This window comes from Psittacula echo (genome assembly GCF_963264785.1).
Source record: "Psittacula echo genome assembly, chromosome: 4".
NCBI classification, from domain to species: Eukaryota; Metazoa; Chordata; class Aves; order Psittaciformes; family Psittacidae; genus Psittacula; species Psittacula echo.
In genome coordinates, this window is record NC_137738.1 from 111,593,022 (window position 1) to 111,610,154 (window position 17,133).

Genomic DNA, 17,133 nt, shown 5'->3' on the forward strand with positions numbered 1-17,133 from the left:
AGAAAAGAAAAGAAAGCTGGAAACAACAGGCCACAGATAGGAGACTCCAGTTGCTTCTTCAAGCACCTGCTAACAAGAGGGAAACCACCACCCTAAGAAAGTGAAGAACAGCAAAGGCTTTCAGGGCTGAAGGCACAGGGTTATGCATCACTCAAACAACAAAGAGAACACTTGCAATTCTGCTTCCACAGGGGGTTCACCTGTCCTACCAGGCTTGGAAAGAGATCTGAATAAAAAGCCCTGGAAGGAGCCAAGGCACTTAGCATCCCACAGGTGATGCAAGCATCTTCTACGCTTAGGAGTAAGAAACACAACACACTCTATCAGCTAGAAACACTAAATGATTTGGAAAGAGCTCTTTAAACATGTGACCTTCATTTATTTCTCATTACTTTCCATATTGCTGAGAGCAGAGTTTCTTATTAGCCAGATCCAAACAATTATTAGTTAGAGCAACTTTCAGTGGCTTTACAGCAGGTCCTGCACTGCCAGAAACAGGAAAGCAATAGGAAAACACTGTGTGCCTCCCCTTCCAAACCAACATAAAACCAGGTAAAGCAGAATCATATTTGAAGAAAGCAGATTTATTGTTTTGCTTAGACTAAACAGGGTAATATTTTTACTCCTCCTCCTTTTTGAACTGTTTTAGCTCCAGCAGATAAATCAGGACGCAGATCCTGCTTAGAACCCAAGCTACCAAATAGCTCTTGGCTGGTGAGTTTCTTTGCAAAAGGCACGGGAATGCTAAATGTTTCAGTATTCAGCCTTCATTCCATGGTTGTCTCCTGTTCTTGAATGCACAGAAAACAATGCTGATACTCCACAGATGTCTAGGAGGTTACAGCAGCAAACAAATCTGACCTGAGCTGGTTTGGATTGCCAGTTTTGTGCATAGCTTACATTTTATCACACTAAAATGGCTGAATGCCAGAGATGAGTGAATGATCGCTGGCCGCACAAAGTCCCAGTCAGCCCGAAAGTGATTCAGAGCACTTTACCGAAAGGTATAAATAGCAGGTATTCATTTTTAAGTGACCACCTCTGGGCAAATGGGACAGAAGCAATTTGTTGAGCTTAGCCTCAGCTAGCACCAATGCTATGATGTATGTGTGCTCACCCTCCCACAAGGCCTTTACAAAGGAGGGGGAATGGGCAGAGTGCCTGAAAACAGAAAGGGAACAAGCCCGTGGCCCTGTACAGAGACAACAGCCCTCCAGCTGCTTATTTAGCAGCAGTCAGAATGCATCCCATTCTGTGAACCTGCCAGCACACAGGAAAAAAACATGGGCATGAAACCCCTTGCTCAGCAGATGCAGGACAGAGGCTTTTCATTTTCTAAGACAATATTATTTTTATATGCAGTCTCAGCTAAACTCAGGAGTCCTGATGTGTTCTTACTCACTTCAAATTCTTACTTGTCTGCTTTGTCCAGCTGAAGACTGAGAAGAGATCTGGGCATAAAGATACTGATGGACTGCAGAAGCAGAGAGACAGTGATATTCATCTGGTTTTGTTAAACCCAAAGACTTCAGAGACACAAACCTTTGTGTTTACAGGCATTTTTTATTGCCAAGATAATATTATCAAGATAATCCATTTTAATACACCCCAAGGAAGAGGAAAACCCTCAGACTCCTAACTAAGTTAGGGCTATACTCAACCCTTCATGAGCAAATACCCAAGCAAGGGTGATCCTAACTCTGACAGAGTGACAGCACTAAGGATGTAATTCAAAGATAACACAAGTCAAAGAACAAGATATCAAAGAAGGACAGTGACACAGTCTTCTGGGTTTTAATTGCAGCTGGCTCCTCAGGAGTATCCTCCAAAGGAATTTTACACAGGACCAGCCCATTAACAGTAAAAGACCATACACAAAAGCCTCAGAAAACAATCATAATGCACACAAACAATATTAATTGCTGAAAAAAGCAGGCATCCCTTTGTTTTCTTTTTGTCCTTTGCAAGAAAAGCATAAATACATATGGGCAGTCACACAAAGATTTATTCCTGAATTTCATTTTTTTTTTAATGCCAGTAAGTCCAAAGCCTACATGTGTATTAGGCAGGTATCACTGCAACTTGTTGCATTCTACCAATGGAGCAACTTACCATCTATGATCCCTTGGGAAACTGCTCTTTTCTAACAACCATTGCCTTGTTAAAACAGTGATTCTGGTTTTTCATAGCTGAGCAATACCAGTGCAATGGGAAATGCAAACAGCACCAGAGAAGGTCCTGTGGTGATGATGTTTGCTTCCTGGGAGGTGAAATGGTTTAAATCAATGTCAAAGTGTTTGATCAGCCAAAAAGAATCATGGAAATAAAACCAGTACCTGTAAGCTCACACAAATGCTGTGTATTTCCCACAAACTAGAACTAGCTGCCACAACTGCAGAGATTATTTCCTGTTGTTCACAGGACTCACTTATTCACCATCATATTTTCTCTAATGAAGTTTTGCCTTCCAAGGGAAACTTACAGACTACTGCAGAGCCTTACCTAGGGCCAGCTTTAAATCGGGGTCCAACATAGCTCTGATCTATTGCTGCCGGCCACCTCATATCAGTACCAGTGCAGAAAAAGAAGCAGTCATCTTTCAGCTCAGGGGTGTAACGGTCCAGCCTCTCCTACAGAAAGCCAGGCCTAACAGTTTTCATACATGAAGCTTTCCTACAGGCAAGAATGAATCTTGAGAAGCTGTAGAGATAAGTTTGTAATGCAATGATGACTCCTACCCAATCAAGAGATAAAAACACATCATGGACACTTACTGCACCAGGCCCTGGAGCATGCTTGTAGCTGTTTGCTACCAGGGCACACATTAACAAACAGTAATAACAAGGTAATAACTGTGAAGGGGGAAGGAACTCATCTCATCCACTCTTAAACTGAATTAAAGGCACCACAGTAGCTTGCATATAACAGAATCTGACTCAGAAGAAACTGGTCCAGCTCTATAAAGCAAACCAGCCCTAAGGTAAACCAGAGCACATAGTGACTCCTTGTCACGCTTTGTAGGGGGTTATCACCTCAGGTTTTTTAGGTAGCACAGAACTGAAGCTCTGTCTGCCTGCATTTCTGTCAGATGAGAAAGGGGGACTCTCCAGAGAAGTGGCCTAGCTAGTAACAGCGTAGAAATCATCAGCCAAAACCAGGGATGTGTAAGTAACACGGGCTTCTCTGAAGGTGCAGCCTGTAGGATAATTTAAGCATGTCTTGATGGTGTAGAACTAGAGAGTGGAAAAATCTTCACAGTGTAACCTGCTGTCAAACTGCATCTGAAGACATTTATATGGGGAAAAAAGATGAGAAGACTTATGGCTCAGCAGCCACCAAGCGGATGCACCAACCATCCCTGACTGGCTGGTAGCAAGAGAAGAATAGGTCAGCATGCAACAGCCACCCCAGCAGGTTCAGTCTGTATCTTCCTCATCCCTGAAGCAACTCTGCAAAGGGCCATCTGATAGAAATCAAGTTCCATCAGCACAATTCAGAAAAAATGATCCCGGAAGGTACAAAGACATGTTGGGGGGGGAGGAGCAATAATGTGCTAAAATGCTTATGTTATTTTTGAATGGAAGCTAGCTCACATCCCACCATTTCTTGCAGTAAGAATAACAAGCACCTGACTGGTGAGAGATGTCTGAAGTGCTTCCAAAACTCCCTCCTGCTCCACATGATGGAGTCTTTTGCTCCTCAAAAAAAATAGAGGATATTGTCAACAGGTTGTGTATCAACAATGTATTGTGGCTCAAGGAGCTGTGAACGAGCTCATGAGCTGCAACATTTCCTAAGTGAACCATAGTGCCACAGAGACAAAGGTCTGATTTTGGGAGATAGCGGCATCACTACCAAGGTCATGCATCTTGTCTCCTCCATAGATGAGAATTTGTTGGAAATTCCACCCAGTACCATGTAGACAGTGAGTTACTGAGGATATGCTCTCTGCCCAGGGGATTTCTTGTCTTGGAGAAATCCCAAGACAATGCCAATCTTGTCTTTGCCTTTGCAGCAAAATATGGATAAATATGGATAAAATATGGATTGTGGCCAAATTTGAGAATAATTATATCTGCTCTGCTCACATAACATTCCACAACTGGGCAATTGGCCTAATGCCATTTCAGTGCAAACTGACTGTAAGTCAGCACCGGCCCCTCATTTAAATTCAGTGAACTGCTGACTTACATCTGATGGAGCAGACAGAAAAGACCACAATATAAACAATTCCATAAACGCAGGGAAATCGAGACAAAGATGCTTCTTTGAAACATCTGGCAATCAGTTTGTGTTGGGAAGACAGGCCTCGGTGCTTTTGGTGCTGTTTGGAGCCATGTTTCCAACTCACTGCATACGTGGAAGAATGGGGGTATGTGAATTCGACATCTAGACTTATTTCAGATCCCTCACAGGCCAGATAAGGGTAGAGAGTCCAAACTGGTGCTCCGAAAATAGCTCTCTCAGCTATGGTGGGAATCAAGGCTCCTTGCAACAAGGACTAGACACTATAAACTGATAGGCTTGGGTTAGAGATGGGGTGGCTGCAGCTCACTGCTCCCTTGAAATGACATCGGCTGCACTTTGGCTGTACGGTTTGTGCGGAGATGCAGGGAACGGTGAGGTGAAGTGTTTCCCAGCAAGAGCTCCTTCAGAGCACATCAGTGACACCTTTAAGCCTGCTGGGGTCGTATTTGCTTACTAGAACCAGGAAGGTGGCTCAGAGACAGCACCCTTTTCGCAGCATCAAAACCCAGCCAGCCATGATTTAGAAAGAGGGTTCCTACTTCCAGCCTACTGAATTTAAACAGATTGCTCAGGCACCTGGATTTACCTAATCTCATCTTTCCTAGCTCTCCTCATGGCAGTGAGTTGGTTCAGCTGCTCTCAAGAGATCTCTGACCCATCCTGGATATTGAAAGGGTAGAGGATGGACTGCTCATCTCCTCATCCACCCCACTGCCTTTGTGCTTGCCTTTGTCTTCCTGCTGTTTCCCTCCCTGACCAGCTCTCCACGCTCCCTTCAGCCTGTCCCTTCCAACATTCTGCCTGTTCTTGGTACAAATGTCAGCAGTTCACTCTTGCTTCTTTCTGCTTGTGAGACAACTGCAGGGGACCACACAGAGACCAAGAGACCCCTCTGTCTGAGGATCTCATCCTGACTGCTGGTGCAGCCAAAGGCCATTGCATGCAGTACTCCAGGGCAGCTGAGACAGTACTTCTGTCAGCATCCAGAAACATTGTGCTATTTGGAGCATGGTATTTTCTGTCTAGATTCTGTGTTGTTTATCATTTACCTATGACAACAACCCTGTGAGGTAGTTTAAGACCATACATGGCAATCTCACATATTTCTCATGTAATTGCTTTCTAGAAATCAACCCTGTTTTTCTGAGATCTACCCTTGTTATATGCCTACAATCCCATATGCTTTGCATCTCAATGAACATAGACCAAGAAAGCAAACCCATTGCAGAAAAACATGACTGAGGATAAAATTGGCACACGTGCTACTGTAAACAGGCATCAGATACAAGTCTGAAAGACAATGAGAAGGATTTTGACAAATATATGCAAAAGGAATCAGCTTCCTTGCATGGCAGTTGCTTTTGAGACAGAAGTTGTCATTAAACCAGAAAAACCTCAGCCATTTCCATTTTAAAACCTGGAACTGAATACGGCTTTCATTTACATATAATGGACATTTTGCCATTCGCTGTAAGGAGAAAAGGGCATGATCTTTGAGAAAAAAAATCTTAAATAATTTCTATTTTATGCCTCACTGGCAGCCACACAACACTGACTCATGAGGAAAACTTACCTAAAGCACCTGAAATTGTCACCTGAATTTCACTGACTGCATTGACACACAGATACAAAATGAACTTGTGCAATTACAAGAGGATATTGCAGCTCATCTTATATATATATAATTGTAGAATCATAGAATAGTTAGCGTTGGAAAGGACCTTAAGGTCATCAAGTTCCAACCCCCCTGCCATGGGCAGGGACACCTCACACTAAACCATGTCACCCAAGGCTCTGTCCAGCCTGGCCTTGAACACCGCCAGGGATGGAGCATTCACAACCTCCCTGGGCAACCCATTCCAGTGCCTCACCACCCTCACAGTATAGAGCTTCCTCCTTATATGCAATCTAAACTTCCCCTGTTTAAGTTTGAACCCGTTACCCCTTGTCCTGTCACTACAGTCCCTGATGAAGAGTCCATCCCCAGCATCCCTATAGCCCCCCTTCAGATACTGGAAGGCTGCTCTGAGGTCTCCATGCAGCCTTCTCTTCTCCAGGCTGAACAGCCCCAACTTTCTCAGCCTGTCTCCATACGGGAGGTGCTCCAGTCTCCTGATCACCCTCGTGGCCCTCCTCTGGACTTGTTCCAACAGTTCCATGTCCTTTTTATGATGAGATACCAGAACTGCACACAATACTCCAAGTGAGGTCTCCTGAGAGCAGAGTAGAGGGGCAGGATCACCTCCTTCGACCTGCTGGTCACGCTCCTTTTGATGCAGCCCAGGATACGGTTGGCTTTCTGGGCTGCGAGCGCACTGACCGCTCATGCTAAATTTCTCATTGACCAACACCCCAAGTCCTTCTCTGCAGGGCTGCCCTGAATCTATGTCTAAAAAAAAAAAAAAAGCAGCTGTGGAGGTAAGTTTCAATGCTCCAAAACATTAAAACAAACAAACAAACCAACCAGCCACATTTGAAATGCCTTAGAAATGAAAAAGCCTTAAAGTAGATGCTAGTAGAGATTACAGATGTGTATGTTATTACCCTGAATGGCTCAGTATGCAAGAGACTGCTGTAATAGTGCCCATCACATACACAGAGTTAGTCGTTTGTAGCTCAGCATTTCCTACCAGCTGATTTACAAGGGTGTTTGGAGGGACTTGACTCTTGTCATCACAGAAAGAAGGTGATGCACAAGGAAGGAGAGTAGCTATGGAAATCAACTCAACTTTGGCCAGTAAATAGGTTGGATCATTAAAACAGAATAATGGTCTTCAGCCACTGTTACCACTTTTCATCATAAATGTAAAACATTCACAAGCCATACCTCTTAAAGGTAAGGGACTGCCTTTAAATTAATGATTTTGATTTACTTTCTTATTGGCTTTCCGCATTCAGAGCCTGTATTGAAAAAAAATAAACTAGTCACACTAGAAAGCTTTGCTACTGAGAGAGCCAAAAAACTCACTATCCTGCTGGCAATGAGGTACTCACACAATACTATCTTCTAGGAGAATGAAATAGTGTCAGCCCTGTGAGAAAATAGTACAAGTTGCCTGTACGTCATTTGGGCTGTCCATAGCTTGCTGACCTGCTAAACTTGTCAGCTGTTTTCTCCTCTTAGCTTAACTAACACACTTAAATTAGGGCTGAAGTCAATTGTTTTCAGTCTGCACTCATCTTCAAGTTTATTACATCTCCTTCACACCTGAACATGCCAGCACTGTCAACAACCTGCCACTTTTTGCCAGCTACATTGGTTTGTCTCTTGCCTCTGCTGGCAAGCCTTGCTGTCATTCAAATGTACGTACACTAAAATACACTTTGCACATGCTGCTGATGAGTTACACATAAAAAAATATGTTGAGGCCAAATGTACACATAATATTGCTACACTGAAGTCATTAACTTCTGCCACTTTGAGGATATGGTCTAGACCACAGTGGTAAAATGGGGCTGTTCTGACATTCAAGAGCTGGCTAATCCACTGGGTAGCCCTCATATGTCAAGACTGTGAGCCTACATGTTCATTAGATGCTCAAAATCACCTGTGTCCTGGCTTCAGCGACAGCCTGTAATAACCACAACAGCCTGTAACAACCACGCCAACCTATAAACATGGCCAAGACTCAGAAAGGAGTTCCTCAGAACAGAAAAACCAAACCACCAAACCAACCAACCAAAACTAATCAAAACCCCCGCCCAACACTGTTGTCAGTAGCCCAGTCCTTGCCCAAATAAGCCTGAGCCAAAAATCAAAGAACCTACATGCCCTTCAGATATAGATTTCTAAGACCCACCTAAAATAACTACCATTTCATCTGTTTTCTGTAACTATATAGGGTGCTTTGTAGTTAACACATTTAGTATTGCTTAAGGATAATTCTGGGAGTTTTAATGGCTTGTAAATCAAAATAGAATGGGCTGCTATGTAGCAATGCCTTCTTTCATACTATGGCTCTAGTAAATATAACTAGGGACATTTGTAAAAAGTAGTAGACTTGCACTCCAAACAGAAGATTTGTATGTTCCATCTAAAACACACATTACAATGTTTTATGCCATTGCAACTAGAACAGATGGAGACAGTCCCTTCCTTGAAGAGCTGGGAAAAGTTAAGACACCTTTGTTGGATCCCCAAAACAAGAGAAACCAGAGCCAGGTCACTCTGCATGCCCAGAGGTTAATGTTAAAGGAAGTAGTAGTGATGCAGGAGACATGGGCATTTGAGATGTTTAAAAGAGTATGCCTCTGAAAAGATCGGAGAGGTACTACAGCCCTGGGAGGAAAGAGAGACTACCACATAAGGGCTGTCATACTGGTTAACACCTAGCATGGGGAGGCCATGCTCAGCAAATTCCTTTCACTTGTCAGCAGAGACACATGAAGACCACATGGAGCAGGAATTAATTCAGACACTGCCAGAACCACATGGAACATGGACCCTCAGGGTGTCTGCTGCACAGCCAGCTTACAGACCCCAATGGGGTCTTCACAAGGGGGTCCGTAATATGTTTGGGGGATGCTCTGGGGCCAAAATGCAGTCCTGGCTCCCTCAACTCTAACACAGAAAGAGCTCTGCAGTACACTGTGGAAGAGCCGGGCAGTCTGGCTTTGATAACAGTTCATTCTCTGCTCAGCTGCAGCTTTAACTTAGCTAACAGTAACCATAGATTTTTTCTTTTACTAACTGTTGCCGATTTAGAAGGCAGCAGAAAGCACTTATTATTCATTCAGCTACTCCCATAATGCCCACCTTATGAAACCACAGCCACAAACAATTTTCATGTAAAGCCTGATTGGTGAATTCAGTCAGTAAAGCTCCTTCTGCTTGCTAATGCAGTAGTAGGGGGTATTTCAGCTATAATGGGCAAAGATACATGCAGATTTACTGAATTTAAAACATTGCAGAGAAACATGCCAATTCAGTTCCATGTCAGGATGAGAAAAAGTAAAAACATTCTGTGAAGATAAACTGTAATGGTTTAATTTCCTGTTTTCAATTTGCTTGGGATTTTTATATATTCCACAGAAATATTTGAATGAGTTGGCATTGCCCTGCAATAGCAGAAATGAATGCCTTTGGCATTAGTGAAATGATCTGGTAGGTCTAAAGATCACTTTAAATTCATTCTATGGATAATTTCCAATTTTCAAATGTCTGATTCAGTTGTGAATTTAAAACAAACAAAGCATGCTAATTTTTCAGGAAAGCAACTATCTAGTTTCTGATCAGCAGCATTGCCAAACACAGCTGAGAGGAAAGCAAACTGCCTGAAGTTTGAAGATTTATCTGCTCTTTGATTAGAACAAGTTTCTTCCCCATCCACTGAGCTGGGAAGCCAGGAAAAGCTTCCATTGCCAGGAGCCATGTTGTACTGTACATATTTTTGAAACTAAAAGAGGAAAAAAGAGAAAGTGCATTATCCACTGCTAGCAGCCCAACATCTTTCAGAAGACATTCTGCATTACACTACACAATATATGGTACAGCTTATAGCACCACTAAAAGTTACATTCAGGAACCACATTGTCAACTCCAAAATAAGAAATAAAAAAGCTAAATTGTTTCCCTATACTCAATTTTCTTAAGAATCATGAATAAATGTTATGAAGGACATAGATGTAGGCCATAAGAAGTTCTCCCTGCCATCCTCAATTCCCAATCCAGAAAGTGTCTGAACCTCCAGACCACGGTTCTTGTGAGAACCTTTCTGGATCATCAGAACACACCACGATTCCTTTCTCCATTTGAGATTTCTAAGAAGGCTGCGCCCTCTCCTGACAGTTCAGGACTCGGCAGCAGTGACTGATAAAGCTGCTTTACTGCAGCCAAGAAGTTAGGACTGGACCTCGAGTTATCAAGACCAGTGCTGCTTGACTTAAAACGTTTATTACACTATGCAGAGAGGTTTCACAACGAGATGGATATCTCAAAGTTACAACGCTTCTTCACTATGCTGTAAGAAAAGAAATTGCTTGGGAAGTATGCATGTATAGGAAGAAAACAGCCCCTACCATATGTTTGAAAAAGGACGGAACACCACTCTAGAATCATCTCCAAATAACACATACAAACATTAGAAGCCATGCAATTCCATAAAGGAAACTTTCATATGTTAAAAATATAACCTTGACATTAGTGCTGTATCGCATGGATTCAATTTCATGGAACCACTAGAAAATATGGCTAATGCTATTATGAAGACTCAGTCTGCCTTTGTAAGCATATGTAATCTCCTTCGACCAGCAAAGCTTACGCAAGAGTGACTAAAGAAATCCCCCACATCTTGTCAATCATTCACACAATGCCCAAGTGAAGATCACCTTCATTTATGTGGAATGTTCACCTCTCATCTGATCCTGCCTTCAAGTTAAACAAATTTTAGAGACTCACAGATGCATACTGATCAAAGCTTCTGGTTCAGAAACAACTGAATACCACCAAGAAAGAAAAGGAAATTTCCCTCTGGTCAAACTGGCAGGGTCCATTTGGAGGGATTTTCTGCCTTTCTTTGTAGCTTAGAATATGAGTCACTTCCTTAAATCATCTGGGAATTTTATTTAACAAATTTCCTTCTATTCTAGGGCATAATTACTGACACTGTTGATTTTTCTGGCTCTCTACTTGTGGTGCATGGTTGTGCTTGCGGCTTTGGTCTTTTCCACAGAAAGCCTTTATTCTTCTCTTTAGGGTGCTCAGGCTGATTGCTGTCTGGAGAAGTTACAGGCAGTGTGTTTATTTCATACGCTTATTCAAATCATTGGTACATCAGCTGTGTAAGAGAAGATAATGATTAAATTACTTCCTCTAATTATAATATTTACAAAGTTGCCCTGAGAGTGATTAACACTCATGGTCAATGACCACCAAGTAAATACAGCTGGAATAGGAAATGATTCTCCATGGACTAACACCACACACTAGTGTGTATTCTAGCCCCTGAAACTTAATGGCTACCACCACATACGGGAAGAAACAATCTAGTTTGTCTGTTGCTTTACAAGAAGCTATCTCACTGCTTTTACAGATTCATCCCTGTATCCTTGCAATGTAAAACACGTTATTGTACTCTGGGTGAACGCCAAACATCTCTGACTGCAAAACTGCCCTATCCTCCGGTTTCCTCACAGCTTCTCCTGCCCTGCCAGCGCTAAGCTGAAATACAGAAAACAGCCACCAGGCGGCGAAATGTAACTAACACAGCCTCATTAATAGCCACCTATTATTATATTCAGCTACTTTAACTAGATTCCTACCGTAACAGAAGCATTGTATTAACAATGTAATTTCCCCATGCTTCACAATGGCTTTGCTTATTAAATTAGCAGATGAATTATAATTATTCTTAAATGCATTTGAGGCATTTTTATTCCACAAACCTACCTCAACCATTAAAAGTTCCACAAATAGCCTTGTTTTAAGCCTTCCTCAGCCAAACTACTGTGTGTTTAAATAGATGTTTAAACCTCTGAAGGAGCAAAGCTTTAATATTACACTTTGATCACTATTTTATTATTGTAATTTGCCAGCATGTTGCAACTACTGTACAATGTAACTACTGTACAGTGTTCAGTTCCGCGCTGTTGAAGGATGAATGATAGGCTTTGCACTTTATTTTAAAAGACATTATGCATTTTTAAAGACCTAATGTGCCTGTAGTTCTGACAATATTCACCAGTAACAACATATTCACAAATACAACAAAGTATTTTAAAGCCAGGAGCACGCATATATTATTATACCTAATTACTTTATTTTGTGGGTTTGCTGTAAATGTTTTTCTACCTATGAGCTCAAACTGTTCTCTACTTTTGCTCCTTGGGAAAAGGGTAAAAAACCATATATGTGTTTTAAAGTATTTTGAAAAAGAGGATTTTCCTGTATGCCTTTTTGAGTCTTTCTCCGCCTTTTTGATGGCATTTGCACAACCAACAAGCAAACAAAACCGTAAAAAGCCAGTTCAAGTAAAGCATGACTTGATTGGTGTTGCACCTACAGCTTGCTTGTCTACACACCTTCCCTATGAAGCGCAGGCCCATATGAATGTCTTTTTCAGAAACAAATGTGTACCAAGATACTCTTTGAACTCCAGCAGACCCTGATGCCTACAAGCAGGGTTTGGGGTGCGATGCAGACACCCCTCAGGGACTCCACCGTGACTAAGCGATTTGCACACTCTTTAAGTTGAAGGAACTTACTCTGTGGTCAGAAGGAGACATAAAAGGTGGAATAGTGGTATGGCAGCCTATTCCAGAGGTGGGTTTGGAGACAGGGCTGGGGAATCATATATATGGGATCAGACTACTCTCCCCTCCAACTTCAAACGGGTGAAACTCTGCAATAAACCATTTCCTAGGCAAAAACATCAGCCTAACCCTCAGGACTTGGAAATTAAACCTTCCCACAGCGAGGACATAACCACGATCGTACCCACAGCAGAGAAGCTCCGCGGGGGCCATTACCCCGGTACTACCAGTACCACATTTGACCCGCGAAGCGCAGCCGCTCCGCCTACTCTCCTCCCGCCACCTCCCCGCACCGCCTGCGAGAAGAGATTCGCCCCAAGCTCCCTATTTCGATCCTGGATAGGTATATTTTGTGTCAGCGCCTGCTTTCAGCAGCTCTCTGCAGGCAAACTCCAGCACGACTCCGAACTCCCTCATGGGATCCCTGACGGTATCCCTGGCACCAAGCGCAGAACTTCACCTATCGCAGGCCACACAACGCCCCTGAAGGATAAATAAAACAATAACGCTATAAAAAACTTAAAAAAACCTTATTTTGCCTACGCCAGCGCACGGAAAACTCCACAAACTGGCCCTACTCTCTTCCTCCCGAGCTCAACATGGCCACCACAGCGTCCCCCACGGCCTCGCCCAAGATGTCGGCCCTACCGCGATGGAAGCGGCTTGCCAGCACTTAAGATGGCGGCGGCGCGGTTCCCCGCTGTGTAACCCCACCCGAAGCGGCGCAGGCACGGTCGCTCGGTAGTTTATTTATTTACTGAGCCGCTAAGGGAAGTGACGCTACTCCGGAGGCGGCAGCGCGGTGCGGGGCCTGCCGGGAGGCCAAGTGGGCGGTGGCCGCCGGGAGGGGGCCGGGCCGCAGCGACGCGGTTCCTGTCGCCGTGACATGGGTTCCCCCTCGATGGCGGTTGCCGCGGGAGGCCTCAGATAACCGGCCGGGTCCCCGTTCCCCTTCCCTCCCCCTCCTCGCCCGCCGCCATGCACGCCCGGGCTCCGCCGTCCCCTAAGCAGCCCGCAGGTAAGACCAGGTGCCGCCGCTGCCGTGTGGGGGAGGCGGCTCGTCTCCTCCAGGCCTGGCCGGAGACGGGCACCCCTTGCCCCGTGGTGGCGGGTGGGGATCCCTTGGGGCTTCATCCTAGAGCCTGCAGCGGCCGGGGCCTGTTGGGGCACCGCTGTTTCCGACCTTCCTCTTCCATCCCCGGGGGAGGGCGGTGGGGCCGGGCCGTCCTGTCCGGCAGGAGGGCTGGGCAGGGGGGTGAAGCCCCGCCGCGCTTCCCTTCGCTGAGGCGCCTCTCCCTCGGTGCGTCCCGCCGCGGCTGGAGCGAGGGGCCCGGCCGCTGCAGGGCTGGCCTCGGGGACCGGCGGCTTTGTCTTTCGGCGGCGGGCCGCGGGGGTCGAGCGGGCGGGTTCCCGTAGCGGCTCCGGGCGGGGTGGCAGCCGGAGCCCCGCGGTTCTGTAGGGTTCAGTGGGACCGCAGCTGGAGGAGAGGGCTCCGTGATGTGGTGCAAGAAGTTGAGCTGTCCTGTGTGTTTGCTTTTCCTAATCATATTTTTCTAAGGGGCGTGAAGCATGTCAGTTGCTAAATGCATCTGAAGATGACACACGGAGCTGGGGTTATGATTTTATGTTTTTATAAGTAGTGCAGTTTTGAAATGGAGCAAAGTTGTTGAAATGCTTTTTAGGTCCTGACGCTTCAGTTTGCTATTGTAAGCAGCTACCTGATGAACCAAAATGTTCATTTTCTTTAAAGACAATTCCTTAAACCAAGGGTTAAACCTTGGGATTCCCTCACAGTGCCTGTAAGCTGGCTTCTTGATGGTGTCAGCCCTTTCCTTCCAGCTTCAGCATAGAAATTAAAATCAGAAGCTGCTCCTTTTAAAGCAAACATCTGTTCGTAAGTGGAATGAATAGAAGCAGCATCGTTGACAAGAGCTGTAGCGCATTGGTCGTACAAGTTTTGTTTTCATGCATGTTTTGCATGAAGTGTGATGTGCTTCATCAGAACTATGTTTTTTCAGCTGTTAAGTCCATGATAAAGGGAGTTTGATGGATGCTGCTTTTTAACTGGTCTGGTCCGTGGAGGTTGAACAAAATTAAAAGTATTTCCTCTTTGTTTTATTCTCTGGACAAATGAACTAGACTTGGAAAACCAATTAGCCTACTTTAAGAATAAAAGTGTTAGGTTGTGTTGTCGGCGCACGCTATGCATGTTCACACAGCCAACACGGAGGTGGCAGCGCCTCGTGATGAAGTTGGAGCTGTACCTGGAGGAATATAGCATTAATTGGGAGAGCCAGGAGTGGAGATGAAGTACCTGTAGCTACTGATGGGTTGTGGGTTTTTTTCAAACATATTGGTGAAAATAAATAGCATAAATTTGAGGATATGGTAATTTAAACGTAAAAATACAAATTAGCACTATGATAAAGAGACTTCAGAAAAGGCAGTGTGGCTATGGTGTTCCCGTTCCACACAGTGTTTGCGTAAAGTACATGTTGTGTGACCTTCTGAGGTCATGTGGAAGTATAACCTCTTCTTTTTACTTCCTTAATTTGTTTATAAGCAAGCAGTTGAAGGAGCTCGGCCTCAACAGATCCATTCGTGCTGTCTGATTCTTATTTTTTAATTTAATTCTTATTTTGATTTTTTTTTTTGTTTGCTTACATCATGGTTTCACTTCACAAAGGATTTAATAGTCTATAAAATTTAGAGTTATACCCATTGAATCGTGTGTGTGCTGCATATTTCTGTTGATGAAGACAGCATGTGAACTTACATTTATACTTGGAAATTTCTTTAGTAACTTACTATGTTAATGCAAGCATTTTAACACCCTGATTACATAAGATGATATCCTGAAACTTTCAGTGCTTTGAGAAGACTTGTCTTTCACAGTGGAAATAATAGAGCAGCCTAGATGGACTTCACTCAACTCTTTGCCCTTTCCTCTTGAAATATTCATAGAGCTCTTCTTGCAGGTATCTAGTGGTATTAGTTGGAAACCCAGTGGTAAAGAAGCTGATGCTGGATCTGGTTGTTCTCACTATACTCAGCAGCATAATATTCTTTCAGATACTCATTATCTTTTTTGACAAAATGCTCAATCCTTTCTGTGCTATTGTACCGTTTGACAATTTAAGCTATGTCTTTGTGAGCATTTCAGTGGATGACATGCTAACCCTTTCATGGGGATTCAAAATACTCATAACCTCTCTGGATAGTCGCCTTAAGAGAAGTGTCTTAGATCCCACTCATTGCTAGGTTTCACAAGTTTTGTCTGTTAATTTTATTTTGCCTTTGTGCAGAAACCACAATGTAAGCAGCTCCTATGCACACAAAAAAAGGCCTTGAAATGTGCCTTATTTGAAAACTGAGTCTCGTTTCCAGTATACTCTCTTCCATGCTAATGCCTATAACAATTAAAGTTTTGGATTGATACTGTGAGGAATGTTTCTGCGTTGGTACCAGTTGCAAGGTGATGTAATGAGTTTTCTTCTGTATAGCAAATAATTTGGGGTTTTCAAGCCCAAGAGTGCTGTTTTGCAAGAACCACAAGAAAGGCAAAACTTGTCTTTGCTTTAATACATTTGAAATTAGGTGCCAGGGGGAAGGAAATGCGAAACTTGAAGTTCATATGTCTATTGAAAAGTGGTGGAGAATAAATGTTGTTATTTGGAGTATTAGGTGTCCTTCTTGTATTGTGTTTATTATGAGATAATGTCTGTAGGTGGGATAAATGATGAATAATGTAAGCCTGTTCTTGCTCTGTGTTTAGCTTGCTTCATTCAGGTTGCTTGGGGGTTTTTGTCTTTTCCTCTCACTTGTTCTCTGCATGTTGAAGAAAAATATTTGTTCACTTAGAAACAAGAAGTTTGCGGTAATGGAAGGAGGACCTGTGGTTGTTCTCCCTATGCAACTGTTTCCTCTGCCAGGCTGTGGGAGAACCTTTCGTGTAAGAGTGCACCTCTGAGTGGTTGTAATCTGCTCTTGACTGTAGTCTGTGTGAAGTTTGAAGGGTTTATGTGTGATGAAGAACATATTGCTCTCTAAATAAATCTCTGAGAACAGTTGACCTTAAGTAATCTAGTTCTAATACTTCCTAATCCAGCATCTTTTTGTCTTAATTTAGAACAGGTTCCCAGCTAACATGTTTGAGGGTACCATCCAGAAATAGATTTTCTCACTGAGTTGAACGCTCTTTTGAAAGGAATTTAAGAAACGCTAAGAACGAAAACATCCCTGTTATGTGTTACTTTTGACATCTGTCTTTACACATTGCATGGATGTGTGCTGTACATTGGACACAAACATTGTGTTCCGACAGAGACAGGTTCTAAACCTGATTGACTTTCCCAGCCAGTTGTGTTTGCCTAGATAAATTAAAAACATGCTTGTTCTTACAGCATTTTCCCCACTGTTTACAGATTTAGGTACAGACAATGTCTTTATCTGCAGCTGTTAAAGCAAGTCAGCAGATTTTGAGTTGAAAGATTAAATTTTAAATTTTTATTTTTTTTACTTAAAGTAACTACAAAAATAACCTGGTCTTTTGGGTTTGGGCAAGTGATGCTATTCTTGGTTAAAAAAATTGTTCCATGAACTAACACATTTAGTTTCGTATTTTTCAAATGTTTC